The sequence below is a fragment of the Telopea speciosissima genome, chromosome 2 (genome assembly GCF_018873765.1).
Source record: "Telopea speciosissima isolate NSW1024214 ecotype Mountain lineage chromosome 2, Tspe_v1, whole genome shotgun sequence".
In the NCBI taxonomy this organism is placed as follows: domain Eukaryota; kingdom Viridiplantae; phylum Streptophyta; class Magnoliopsida; order Proteales; family Proteaceae; genus Telopea; species Telopea speciosissima.
In genome coordinates this window covers 7,732,021-7,746,748 of record NC_057917.1, presented here as the reverse complement: position 1 = coordinate 7,746,748, position 14,728 = coordinate 7,732,021, and positions in this window count along the sequence as shown.

Genomic DNA, 14,728 nt, shown 5'->3' with positions numbered 1-14,728 from the left:
TGGTTGGATAATCATTCATTCTTTAAATATTATCTTGTAGAAAAGGAGCAGGGCATACGTGAGCAATGAGCAGTGTACTCACCCCCCTCCATAGGCTCTCTCTCTCGTCATTCTGTATATGAATTGACATCCACCAAACCTTTTTTTTCCATTAGACATGTATGATGCCAATAAAAGAAGGTAATATTTCGATCCCTCCGAAACTAAGAATACCTACCACAAGGGCTGATCCCTTTGAAATTTTCTCAGTAGGGATGTCAAGAAAAACCCAACCAGCCTGAGCCTGCCTAACCCACCCTGAGCCCGAACAGTGCCAATCTGGGTCAATTAGGACTGGACCAAACTTGGCTAAACCTTAGCAAGGTCGAGCTGAGGTTGAGGGTATATTAGGTCCTGGCCAGGCCAGCCTGAGCCGTTGACACCCCTATTCCTCACTATTTGACTAGAACTGGACATCAAACTGATTCAAAATTGGGACAAATTAGGAAACAGAACGTGCCCTTATTAATTGGTACTAGATCAAAGGTTTGAATCGATTAGTTCTTTTTTTAAGGACAGTTCTAGTCCTGATTTTAAAAAGGTGAAATCAATTACCATCTGTCCTAATTGACCCCCTAATCACTCGCAAATTAACGTATATGGTTCAATTATAATAATACATTTAACGCATATGGTATAGTTATAATAATACAGTATAAGTGCATATGATTAAGTTATAATAAGCTATATAATTAGAAATTAATCTCAGATAGATTAGAAATCTAAGACCTTGAATGATTTTTTATTTTTATTGGAAACCTCCGAGTAGTAGTTTTTAAGTTTTTGTTTTTTTAGTTGAATTCATTTCTGGTCTCTCCTATGACTCCATCTTTTCCTATCCTATGGGGGTTGTAAGTGTGTAACTGAAGAAGAGGTCAAACTGTACAGCCTACGCCATCTTAAATTCTCATTAAAAAAAAAAAAAAAAAAAGGAAAACTTCGAAAGTCTTATTAATGATTTTTTTTTTAAACAATCAAAGTAGTTCTGCCGCTCATTAAGACACTTTTGAGTTATGAGCCTTAAGACTGAATCTTACTCTATTTAATTAAGTATTGGTATAGCCGTATAGGGCTGATTTCTATGGAAAAAAAACCATTTTTTTTTTATCATATCGGCCGGTATGTATCGGTACCATATTGGTATCAGTCTCCTCCGATACCAATACCTAAATCTATGCCTTGATCGTTTCCGATCAAGGTTTTAAGTTAATAGAATTGGCAATTGAATCTGTCTCAGCCGATTCTGATTTTGATTCAATCAGAATCGGTTAAGGTCAGAATTGTTTGAAATCGGCCTGAGCCCTAAATATCTATTATGGATTGATTAATCCAAATTGATTGAAACAACTACTTTAATTATCCAAGAGTGCAAAATTCGACCTAGAATGCATTCCAAGAATGCATACCAAACGCTGCCTAAAAATGCAACGAAAATTTGATAATGACTTCACAATTGGTGATATAATAATAAGTCATAAATAGTAAATGTGTTTGAATATGTATTAGACTTTTAGCTATATATGATGCTTCTTCTAGAGATGGAGCATGTATGAATTGATTTAGAAAATTATTATATGGTGCACTCACTAGTCACATTGTAGACTTAATTCCTCTTCTTCTTCTTCTTCTTCTTCTAGAGAGCATGAATTGGTTTAGGAAATTATTATATGGGAACACCTCTCCCTCTCTTTGAGTCATCAATCATGATTCATGAATGTGAATAAATTTTTTGAAATTTCATCAGCTTGAAAGAGCAGGCAAGACCCATGCGGCTTCCAAGCAGAATTTGCATGGGACTTGGGACTTTAAAGGGACTTGTGAGTTGAGAGTGAGAGATATATATGGGCATCCATATATATGTCATTGTAACGTGCAGTTTTATTCAATTAGGTGTAGATATGATCCCTTTGGTATCAGGATTTAAAAGCACAGGATTGTGTGGGTCTAGTAGAGGAATCTACACGTCATATCAATGGCCGCGAAGAGAATGGTATCATTCATATACATGAGTCAAAAAAAAAGGATAGAAAGTCCATATGATTCATTATGTTAGAGGATGTACAATCAAATCTACACTCAAGAATTGCGTATTTTTTTTTGTTTTTTCATATATTTGATTTCAGAAATAATTTCAATAAAAAGAATTTTTTTTTAAAAAAAAATTTTACAATATAGGATAAGTATGTGAAGTCGATATCATCTATTATGCCACCACTTAACCTCTCACCATCGTCACTGTCACCGGCCATCATCGTCACCGCCACTTTCACCATCCCGTCACCTTGTTTTTAATCCATTTTGATGTGTTTCCTCATTTTATTGGAGGGTAGTAGGACTTGGGGGAATTTTTGATGTTGAAGTATTTGGGGCTGTATCAATTGTCATGAGAGAGAGAGAGTGTGTGTGTGGTTGTATGAGTGTGTGCGCTCTTTTTAGGTTAGATAGTAGTAATACCAATGTAGTGCCAATTTTAACAAAACATCTTTATTAATATTTGTCATTTGGCAATCTACTTGATCATAAATTTTGGTTTATAAGTAGATCATATCATTTTTTATTTACCTATAAAATTTGAATTTAATCTAATCAAGTAAAATTTATAATTAAAAAATAAAATAAAATAAAAACAAAAAATTATGCTCCATTCAAATTACACATGCAAAAATTAATATAATTTAAATATATAATTGGATTTTTGCACATAATTTGATATGTGGCTAATCTACAATGGACCTTATTTTTATTCATATGATTAGAAACTGCCATATCATCAACCAAATGATTAAAACAATTGGAATGTGCTTTTAAACATGTAACTAGTCCGTACTACCACATTTTTCCCATTACTTTATATTAAAAAAAAAATATTTCCAATGTGACTTAACGAGTGACGATAAGGATTTTTTTTTTAAATTAAATAATAATATATACGTGAAAAAGAAAAAAAAAAAAAAAAAAAAAAAAAAAAAAAGAAGGTTGTGAAGTTGTGCGGAGCCTACATCCAGATTCCAGACATAGAAAAGGCAAAATTACCACTTTGCCCTCATGGCACCCCTATTGGCTTCACCGGCGTGTGATCTCATTAGCCCCACATTGGTGCAGGGGCCATGTAGCCGACGTTTCCTACACCATCTCATAGTATAATTTTTTGGTTCTTTTTTAGGAATGAAATAATAATAATAATAATAATAATATGGTATTGAGTTCCCTATCCAACTGCGTAGTGAATGCTAACACCTCCTAATTTGTCTAAGTTTGTTTCGAGTCCTTCAATAGACCTAATTGATCCCCACCAATTTAAAGTCTTGCACCATTTTCACTTGTTTAGGCACTCGTGTCCCATAAATTAAGGCATGAACACATTTTAATTGATCATCATTCCATTATTTGTTGGACTTTTAAGTGGGATAATTGATTAATTGGACTATAAACGGTTAGACATAATATTTGATCGATCTCTATCAGGCGACGTTCGGACCACTAGCTCGCACTAAAAATACTCAATTATTAATGAGTTAGTATTTGAATCCGATATATTGGTTCAAGTTTTCAGGAGATGGATCCAGGTCAGATCTAGATCAAATTTATCTAGGCAGGGCCCACTTTGGACACCCCTAAGTAGTGTCGAGATTGTTTAGTAAAGTAAAATACGATCACAGCCGTCAGGCCGCCACGTGAGAGGTGAAACAAGGCAGTCAAGTCCACTGTATCTAATCGTCACTTTTGTTTGTGTATCGAGAAAGACTTTTGAAAGGAAAAGTAGTGAATCTTCCTTCCTAAGAAGTTTCCGAGTCAGTTAGTTTTCTAGAAGATGATACATTAATTACATAAAATGCCATCGTTTTAGAAATTAAAACTGGTCCCCTTTTAAGTAGTATATATGCCTTCACACGCACACGGTTCAAACCATACTACAACTATGGAAGGAATACTAAGTCCAAGTCAGCATTTGATTATTGAGAGACGTGAGAGACGTTTGGATTTATGGAAGAAGAAAGAAGTAGTATTGTACCCGTACGGTTGTCAAACGGGCGGGTGGTTCGGCCGACTTGGTTCAGTTCGGCTGGTTTCATTTAGTATTATATATGTGCTAGTCCAAATTGAAATCGAAACACCTAAACCCATGATCCCAATTCCCCTAGTGCTTGGGTCAATTCTATATGAGAAATGTTTTCTAGTTGGTAGCGTAAAGATGGGACATCGTGGTCTGATATGAAGCAACCATAGTTCAAAGCATCCATATCGTATCAATCGGTATATATCATCAAGATCATCGGCACTCAATATTAATATGATATCGATACCTTATAATACTTTAGAAATGATATAAAAAATATATATATATTTTGAGGGGCAAAATTATCCAATCCGGCTTCATATCAGTGTCGATGAAGACTAATCGTCTAATCCTGATAGCTATTAGACGATATGATTCATGGAAGTTTTGCACCCAAAAAACAAAAAAGGGGAAGTTTTATACCGTACTCATCCGGTCCATATCTGAGTGTAGTGGAAATAACAAACAAGTAACAAAGAAAAAATGTGTTGCGGTGGTGGCCGGTTGTGGGGTTTGTTAGAATTTTAGGTCAGAAAAAGCCAATTACTTCATGGAGAGGAAATTGACAGATAAGTGTGTGGTGTGCATGATTTGCATGATTTTTTTTTTTTTTTTTAATAATGTAATCTATCTTTCTTTCTATTTAATTATGTATTTAAAAAAGGTTTTCTTATGTGAAATAATCTCACTGACCCTTATATATGAAACTGTTTTGTTGTTCTTCATTGATGCATATACTAAGAGTGTCAATTGATTGATTCAGTCTATTTTAGTTGGATTAAAATAGTTTCAGCCTATTCTTATCAAATTTTTTATTGTCGAGTTTTGTTCGATCTGATTTAAGGGTTACTTGTATACATAAGGAAAGTAACGGTTTTTTTTTACTCCCTTAAATTTGGTATGGTTGGTGTGTTCAATTAGTCCAATTTGATTTCAGTTTCTATCACTTCCATAAAACTAAACCAATGAAAATTTGGTTTGGTCCAAGTTGAACCGATTGATATCGACTGATCGGGCTGAACTTTGATACCCTAACTCTCTAAGCATACCCAATGTCTTTTGCTTAGAGAACGATCTCCTTTATCTATACTTAATGTGGTGGAGGGATCTGCTTGTCATACTAATGGCGATGTGAAAAATAGTATCATTCACATAGGATCTAAATAATCAGATTACATGGAAAAAATAATGCTACCTGGTCATTTGGCTCCTGAACATAGACATAGAAGTGCACAAAAATAGCACCTTGCTCACCCCCATGATATAAAAAATCGCATCTATTGATGCCCTTATGTGTGCTTTCATTAGCCCCCACGCTAATGTAGGCACACACTACCTGACAACCTTCTCTAACCCTATTTATATACATTAGATTCTTCTTCTTCTAATTTATAAAATATATTTTTTTAGGTGAACATTTTATAAGAAGTACTTAGATCCTCCTAAAATAAAAATTTTAGGATGCGGCGGCTGATCAACGTCTATTTAAAATTATTTTTCTTACCATCCATTTAGTCATTAATAAAGCAAGTTCTTTACATGAAGGTCCTTTCTCATGTGTTCCCAACTCGATGGAAAAAAAAGAGACTCATTATCTGCAAGAAAAAGGCTGGATAATCATTCATTCTTTAAATATTAATCTTATAAAAAAACAGAGCAGGGCATACGTCAGCAGTGTACTCACCCCTTTCATAGCCTTTCTCTCTCTCTCCTCCTTTTGGATTATATGAATTTTTTTTGGTAAATGTATTATATGAATTGATATCCATCAAAATACTTCTCTCCTTAAACGTATAATGATGCTAATATATGATGGTAGTGTGTCGGTCCCTCCTAAACCGAGAATACTAACCACTAGGATTGATCCCCTTGAAAATTTCTAGGTGTGTCAAAAAAACCCGATCAGCCTGAGTCTGTCATCATTCGTCTTGAGCCCGAATAAGACTATGGCCGGGCCTGGGTTTAATACAGGGTCGAATGGGATTTCATATATTCCTAGCCCTGGGTTGAGGCCTTGAGTTGAACCCGGCCCCGTATATATATTATATAGGTTATCAAGATCAATTAGGGTTGGGGGCAACGCTTGGCTAAACCCTGACAGAATCGGACTGGATTGAGGGTATGTTAGGCCCTATCAGGCCAGGCTGAACTACCCTTAAGAACCCTAGAGTTGGGTTAGGGTTTAGAGCAAACCCGACCTGTTGACACCCCTAAAATCCTCATTATCTGACTAGAACATGACATCAAACTAATTCAAAATTGGGACAAATTAGGAAACAGAATCAGAACGTGCCCTTATTAATTGGTACTAGATCAAAAGGTTTGAATCGATTAGTTTTTTTTTGTTTTTAAGCACAGTTCTAGTCCTGATTTCAAAAAGGTCAAATCAATTACGATCTGTCCTAATTGACCCACTAATCACTCGCAAATTAACGCATATGGTTCAGTTATAATAATACATTTAACGCATATGGTCTAGTTATAATAATACATTTTATGTTTTTTTGGGTGAAGGTTATAATAATACACTATAAGTGCATATAATAGTTGAGTTATAAGAAGAAGCTTTATATGTAAGAAAATAATCTCAGACAGACTAGAAATCTAAGACCTTGAATGACTTTTTGTTTTTATTGGAAACTTCCGAGTAGTAGCTTTTAAGGGTTTTTTTTTTTTTTTTTTTTTGTGAGTTGAATTCATTTCTGGTCTCTCCTATGACTCCATCTTCTCCTATCCTATGGGGCTGTAACTGAAGAAGAGAGGCAAGAAAAAAAAAAAAAACTTTGAGAGCCGTATTAGTGATTTTTTCTTACAATTCATATTATAGCAATTAGGACTGCAACGGGGTCGGGTTGGGCCGGGTTTTATAGAACCCTAGCCCAACCCTGAGCCTCCTTAGTTGGGCCTAGGCTTGAGCCGATCTTGACTCAGGGCAGGAAAAATCTAACCCTGAACCGCCCTCAGGATCGGGCCGAACTGACCTTGATTGGCCCTGATCATGGGGAGGGGGAAGGAAATGCATGGGCTGAAATGGGCCGGGGAGAAAATTATCAACTTTATGTAAAATAACACTATAATAAAATGTATTAGATCACTTATTATCTTCATATATAATATATTATATAACAAAATGTGGGTAACGTTTAAAGTTTATAATATATATATTATATCAATATATATTTAATAATATAGCTTAAAACAGGGTCGGGCTGGGTCGGGCCAAACTTAGCCTTAGGACTCAACCCTGGCCCGACCCGACCCGACCCTGACTCAGGGCCAAAAATTTTCAGCCCAGACCAGTCCTTAGGGCCAAATATCTCAGCCCAGACCCTGTTCGAGCTCAGGATGGGCCAGGGTAGGTTTGGGCCGACAGGGCCAAACTTGCACCCTTAGTAGCAATAGTGAAATCAAAGTAGTTCTACTATTCATCAATACACTTCTGAGTTATTATGACTTAATTTTAAGTCTATTTTCGTTACCCAAAAAAAAAAATTTAAAAATTAAGTCTATTTTAATTATTAGTATAGGGCTGATTTCTGTGAAAAAAACCACTTTTTTAACCATATCGGGCAGTATGTATCGGTGCCATATTGGTATTGATCTCCTCCGATACCAATACTAAAATCTTTACGCTGATCGCTTCCGACCAAGGTTTTAAGTAAGTAGAATTAGTAACTGAGTCTGCCTCAGCTGATTCTGATTTTGATTCAACCAGAATCAGTTAGGGTGGTTGGAATTGTCTGAAATCCGCCTGAACCCTAAATATCTAGTATGGATTGGTTAATCCAAATCAAGTGAAATTGGAATTAGACTCGACCGATTTGATTTGCTCGATCCGATTCTGATTTTTAAAATTGATTACAAATCTATATTGAGAGTCTAAAGTGCAATGGAAATTTGATAATGACTTGACAATTGGTGATATAATAATAAGAAGTCACAAGTAGTAGATGAGTTTGAAAATGTATTAGACTTTTAGCTATATATATATATATGATGCTTCTTCTAGAGATCCAGCATGAATGAATTGGTTTAGAAAATTATTATATGGTGCACTCACTAGTCACATTATAGACTTAACTGTTCTTCTTCTTTCTTCTTCTAGATACTATGAATTGGTTTAGAAAATTATTATAAGCGAACACTTTTCGTGCCCTTTCTCTCCCTTCTAGAGAGCATGAATGGGTTTAGAAAATTATTATATGGGAACCTCTCTCTCTCTCTCTCTCTCTCTCTCTCTCTTTTGTCATCAATCATGAAAGGTGTGAATTATTTGAAATTCCTTCAGCTTAAAGAGAGCATGCAAGACCCATGGGGCTTCCAATAAGCAGAATTAGGTCAGCAAATTAAGATGAATAAAGAGAGATATGTACCTTAATTTGATGGTAACCTTTAAAGAGCTAGATACTTAGTTCTGCATATGGAGATTTGTCATCTGATCATGACCGTCCGATTCCTGAGAATATTAATCTCTATTTTTTGTAGTGTAGTAACATAATGCAAATATCCAATTGGGTTGGGTTGGGTTGGGTTGGGTTGGGTTGTTTCTAGAAGGATATATGATGGACTTCCAAGTTCCAATGGGATTTGGGAGTTGAGAGTGAGATATATGGGTATTCGAATCGAGATCCTTTACTTCCGTCTGCATGTATTGTCATGTGCGCCTCAAACACAACAGGGCAGTGAAAATACTGCCTTACCCCTGCCCGAGCGGGTGGGGGTAAGGCGGTATTTTTTGCCTTGTTATGTGTGGAACGCATGGTAGTACCAGGCAGGCAGAGGTAGAGGATCCAGATCAATGGGCATCCATGTTATTGTAGCGTGCAGTTTTATTCAATTCGGTGTAGATATGGAACATTCATATAAGAGTTTAAAAACACAGAATTGAGATCCGGATTGTATCGACCCCATAATCAATGTGTTGATTCATAATCCTATACTCTTCGTATAGAGATCGGTTCAATCTATATCGATTGCAATCAGGATCGGCCCGAATAGACTAATCTGATCTGATATTTTTAAATCTTTGTTTTGCATATATATTTGGGGAGGTCCCCCATCCACCCTATTATGATGAGAAATCTATACATCACATCAATGGTTGTGAAAAGAATGGTATCATCTGCACGGAACCCATAATTTATACAGATTCTACAATAAAATCTGCAGCACTCCAGCGTGGTGTCACTCTTGTGTTGTTTTGTCTCATATGTTTGATTTCAAATGTCACAGTCATCGTCACCTAGTTTTTAGTCCAAATTCTGATGTATTTCCTCATTTTATGGGAGGTAAGCATGACTTGAGGAACTTTGGGTAGTTGAGTATCCCATGGGCTGTTTTGATTGTCAGTAATGTGTGAACTTTAACTTTACCAGACAAAAAACAATAAAAAAATTAAAAAAATTAAAAAATGTGTGAACTTTAGGTTAATTAGGTGGTAGCAATACGAGTGTATTCCCAACTTAACATATTCGTATTGTGACATATACATAGGGAGGATTGAAGGACGGTAATAAAAAAAGGGAGGGAGGGAGGGGATTGCTCATTTGCTCTCGCATTCTCGGTGGGAGGACGCAAGCCATGCTCAGACACAGTGGAGAGGCGAAATGAATGTACTACTCCTATGAAAGGTGGAAATTCTGCCCTTGAGATGCCAGAGCACAATCTCATTGGCTACCACGTGTACGTGCCCCATGCGCTCCCCCATAGAGAATGCTCTCCTTAAAAATGGGTTGAATTTCATGTCCGATTGCGTAACATAAGATAGTGGTTTCCTATGTCTCTCTCTCTCTACCCAATAAGGGGTAGATATGTCATTTCATTAGGGAGGTACTAGCGTATGCTACATGCAGATTGACAACATTCTTTCCATAAAAAGGGGTTGAATTTCATGTCCGATTGCGTAACATAAGATAGCGGTTTCCTATGTCTCTCTCTCTACCCAATAAGGGGTAGATATGTCATTTCATTAGGGAGACACTAGCGTATGCTACACGCAGATTGACAACATTCTTTCTCCTTAATAAAAAATGGGATAAAGAATTTTGTGGAGGAGCATGGATCCTACACCCAGATAGAGGGAAGTGACCACCTGCATCCCAATAAAAGACAAAATTGTCTACCCTGTTGATGCTTTCATGCACACTCTCATTGGTCCCATGTGTGCAGGGGTCACGCTCTCCCACACAGAACTCTTCCCCCCCCCCCCTCCTTCCACCCAAAAAAAAAAAAAAAAAAAAAACCTTGTATGAGAGGGCATAGGAAACACCTTAGTGTCACGGACATAGACCTCTCTAAGCAACCGCACCGACACTTAGGGTGTCTTTGATATAGTTTTTATTTTTGATTTTTACCTTTAAAAACATTTTTGGTTGCGTTTGGTATCGTTTATGGAACCTGTTTCTATGTAAAAAAGATTGAAAAAAACCAAAAATAAAAAATAGATCAAAAGCCATTTATGGTTTTTGCCTAAAAATCACTTTTGACCATTTATTCAGGGACTTTAATGAGTACGTGCTCATAGGTCTCAAAATTGAAGGGTAAGAGCGTCATTTCCTTGTTTTATTAGGCGGCCCCATCTGTCAAAGGAATCCTTCGTCCCTAACCCCCAACCCATCATCATCGTCATCGTCTTCTATCTCTCAAAAATGTTTTTATTATTTTTTAAATAAAAATAACGTAAAATTAAATTGGATTGAAACCTAACCAATACAATGACATACGAGCCCATTAACAAAATCCAATGAAACTCAGACCGAACTGGATTGAAACTAAAATCGATATTAATTTACTGGTTTAGCTTTAGTTTGGCTCAGTTCCAAACGCAAACATATTATACTTGACCGAAACCGGACCGAACTGACCAGTTGACACCCCTAAATATGAGTCTGAAATTTAACATGTGACTAATTTAGATCATTTCTAGATATCCATATAGTCAAATTTTACCCTTCCATATGGCAAAACTTGGTGCCAATATAAATATTTTCCCTTAGTATGAGGTCCACAATGCCTTTGAAGTTCCAAAGAGTTGTAATGGTGGGAGAAGAGATTCATAGTTCACTATAAGTGAAGAAAAATCTCGATTCAAATAGTGATATAACTATAAAAAAAGGCAAATTCCTATGCATACTCTCTCACATCGCACTCGTGGATCCCACACCATCTCTCGTTATTAAATGTCCACCCCTATTGTACCATTTGTAACCCTCCTCTATAACTAATATCTCCGAGGCCAGAGGTTTCCCACGACGAATAGGACATCACACTAAATAAAGGCACAGAAGATGATTCCATATACGAAGAGATACATTTGGTGTAGTAACAAAGAAAGTGTCAATGTCGAGTCCACCAGTCAAAATGTGAGATCACATGGAAAGAATCCCCACACTTTTGTCATGTGGAATTCTTTTCATATCTCCATTTACTTGTAAATAATATCTCATTTGAAAAGATTCTCTGAGCCGTCGGGGAGGTACGTTAACCTTCCCCCTCTCTCTCTCTCATATAAAATGATCTTGCTGCCCTCTCATGTATGAAACCCTTCCGTCATACTTTATTGATGTGTTTCTCTATGCCGCTTACTTAATCCATGGGCCCGCGCTTAAGCAAAGGCAATAGGGGAAACAATGTTGTTCACTTCTTTAATTTGCATAATTTAGATTAGATTCTAAGAGTGTGAATTGAGTTGCCAATTGCCATATTATAGGAAATGAAATTGACCCACCCCAGCTGGCCCAGCAAGCTTGGTTACTTGACTTATGGTTTCAAGCATGGGTGACCCACCCATCACCAAACCTTCTCCCTTAATACTATTAAGCTTTTCTTATTGACTTGAAAAGGTCAATATTTTGTTTTGTTAAAAGTATAACAATAAATACACATGGGTTTTTCTTTTTTATTCCTTTTCTTTCCCTATGACCACAATATAGTTGATTTGCAGATTTTTTTTAAGGGTAAGGGCTCTTTGAGCCGCCGGGGTATTCTACATCATTCACAAAGAATAATTGAATCATTTTTTTAGGAAAGAAAAAAAATTGATTATAATGATCTTATTAATTAATTTAATCAGTTTATTGTCTTTAAACTTTAGCTAATCAGATTGAAGGTTAACTGCTAGTGCAAGATATTGTAGGGTCTCCCAAGAGATGGAAGAGTTTTGCTGGCCCTATAACAAACAAGAGTAATTGGAAGAAATTCCATAAGAAGAGGCCCCAAGAAAATGTTGAATGCAAGAAGTGTGGTAAGAACCACAAGGGTGATTGTCTGGTGGGGACATTCACTTGTTTTAAGTGTAAAGAACTTGGACATCTTGCAAGGAATTGTCCAACTTTGAAGGATCAGTCAGAGCGGAACTCACACGGAGGACAAACCAATCAAAATGCCTAGAATAGAAAAGATACTCAAGGAAATTAGAAGCCAAGAACCACTGGTAGGGTTTTCACGATGACTCAGAAGGATGCTGAGGGATAGGGATCCCCCTCTACTGTGGCAGGTACATTTTTTTTGGTAGAAACATTTTTTTTTTCTTGAATGGATTAAGAATGAATGTTTTTTTATGTTGATGCTGTGTTGTATTTTCCCCTACGTTAATTAATGAATGATTATATATTGGTAGGTATGCTGAAAGTCTTTGGAATACCTGCATATGTTCTATTTGATTCGGGATCCACTCATAGCTTTATATCGAATACCTTTGCTACTCGATTACATCAATGGATTGACTCTTACTTTTGTCATTAACTTTGTGCAAAACGTGCTCCTCCTCTCTTAAGTAACATATTCCCTCCATATGGTGTATTTTAATATGGTGCAAGATTGAAAGGAAAATAAATATTTAAAAAAAAAAATTACTAACTATGTAGAGATGAGAGATCAACCCCAGGTTTTAACTTACGTGTTTTTTGGCCACTAGAGATTGAAAACCAATTACCCTTTTCAAAGTACAAGTAAAGAGTAGTACTAGGGGTGTCAAATGGTTGGTTCAATCCAATTATGATCGCTTTTGGTTTGGCCCACCCAATTTCAATCCATTATCGATTTCTTTTAACAATAAAAATTATTGTCTATTTTCATATTTAGGGAAAAAAAAAAAACAAGTGTTAAAACATAGAATTTTACCAAATTTTAAGTTTCGGTCCAAACCGTCGATTTTGGTCGATTTTACCATTTGATAAAAAATATAATCAATATCAAACCAATAAACTTGTCATGTCTCATTTTTTACATCCCTTGTAAAGGCCAACCACCCTTTTTCAAAGTACAGGTAAAGTTACATTTACAAGCAAACTCAAAGCCTTCACGATGTAGAAGAACTTAATCATATGAAGTCCGACCTAGTATTTACTAAAAATGTAGTTGCAGTAACTTTCATAGAGGGCAGGTCTAAGTACAACGATAAGGTTGTTTCATTGCAATTTAGTGGCTGTGGGTTCAAGTTGAGAACAGCTTCTTTGTGAACCGGGAGTTCAGATTGCATATATAATGACCCTACTCAGACCCTGCAATGGCGGAAGCCTTGTGAACTTAGTACCTTCATCATTTCATGATTCGTTGTTCTGGGGAGGGTGAGGATTGGGGAACCTAAAAAATTCCTTTTCAAATTACTACCTTGGAGACTTCCTTTTGTATAATTCTTAAGTCAATAAGCTTAGTCCTCCTTAACTAACATTCATGCTACATGCCACCTTCTATGGAGGAATACTCCATTATCACTCAAACACAGCTTCTCTGTTTTTTTTCAGTATCCTCGCATAGCATGAATATGTCCAAATTCACAAAACAAACACAATCACTAATCATGCATACCCCCCCCCCCCCCCGGTTCTTTTTTTTTTTTTTGTTGTGTGTGTGTGTTAATATAATGTAATAGGGAAAAAGATTTCCACAATGCTAGGGTACTATTTTCCTCTCACAAGGGAGTTAGTTTATCGTTCACTGCATTGTCATTGATGTGACGTGCAAATTCCCTCCACACTGACATCATGGAAACCCTCTCTCAATGTAATATTAGCCAAATGATAGTTATCCTTAATAGTGATAGTAACATTAGATTATGCTAGTATTTACAATGACAATTAAATCACATGACGCAAAATACTAATTGAAAATTCAAAAATTTCTCTTTCTTTTAAGGCAATTCAAGTGAGTAAAAATAATAGATATAATGATTTATTGTTAATGAAGCATTATAGTCAAAATTGTCAAACTCTCCTAAGAAAAATATCATATCAAAAGAAGGTTTGTTTCTCTAAAGTCTTTGTTTAAATCATTGATGAAGAAGTGTGTAGTGATGAATTTGAATGAATGACATATTTTGATAGCTTTGCTCATGGCACATTGGCACTTGACAATTCCTAATCTATAGAGGACATTTGATTTTTCAGGTGATGTACCCTACAGGCGGTGCCGGTGCTTATCCTCTATCGAGTGAGCGACTCGATACTTTTTTTTTTTCCATGTCATCTCCGTCGAAAGGAGTTTAGATTGGCAGTTAGAACCAATAAGGTTTCCACTTGAGACTCAAGAGGATGGGTTGCCCACAAGCTTCTCAAATCCCAACCTCCAATCAATCGTTATATTTTAGCATTTTTAAACTTTTGATTTGCATCATTACTGTTCATTTAATATTTT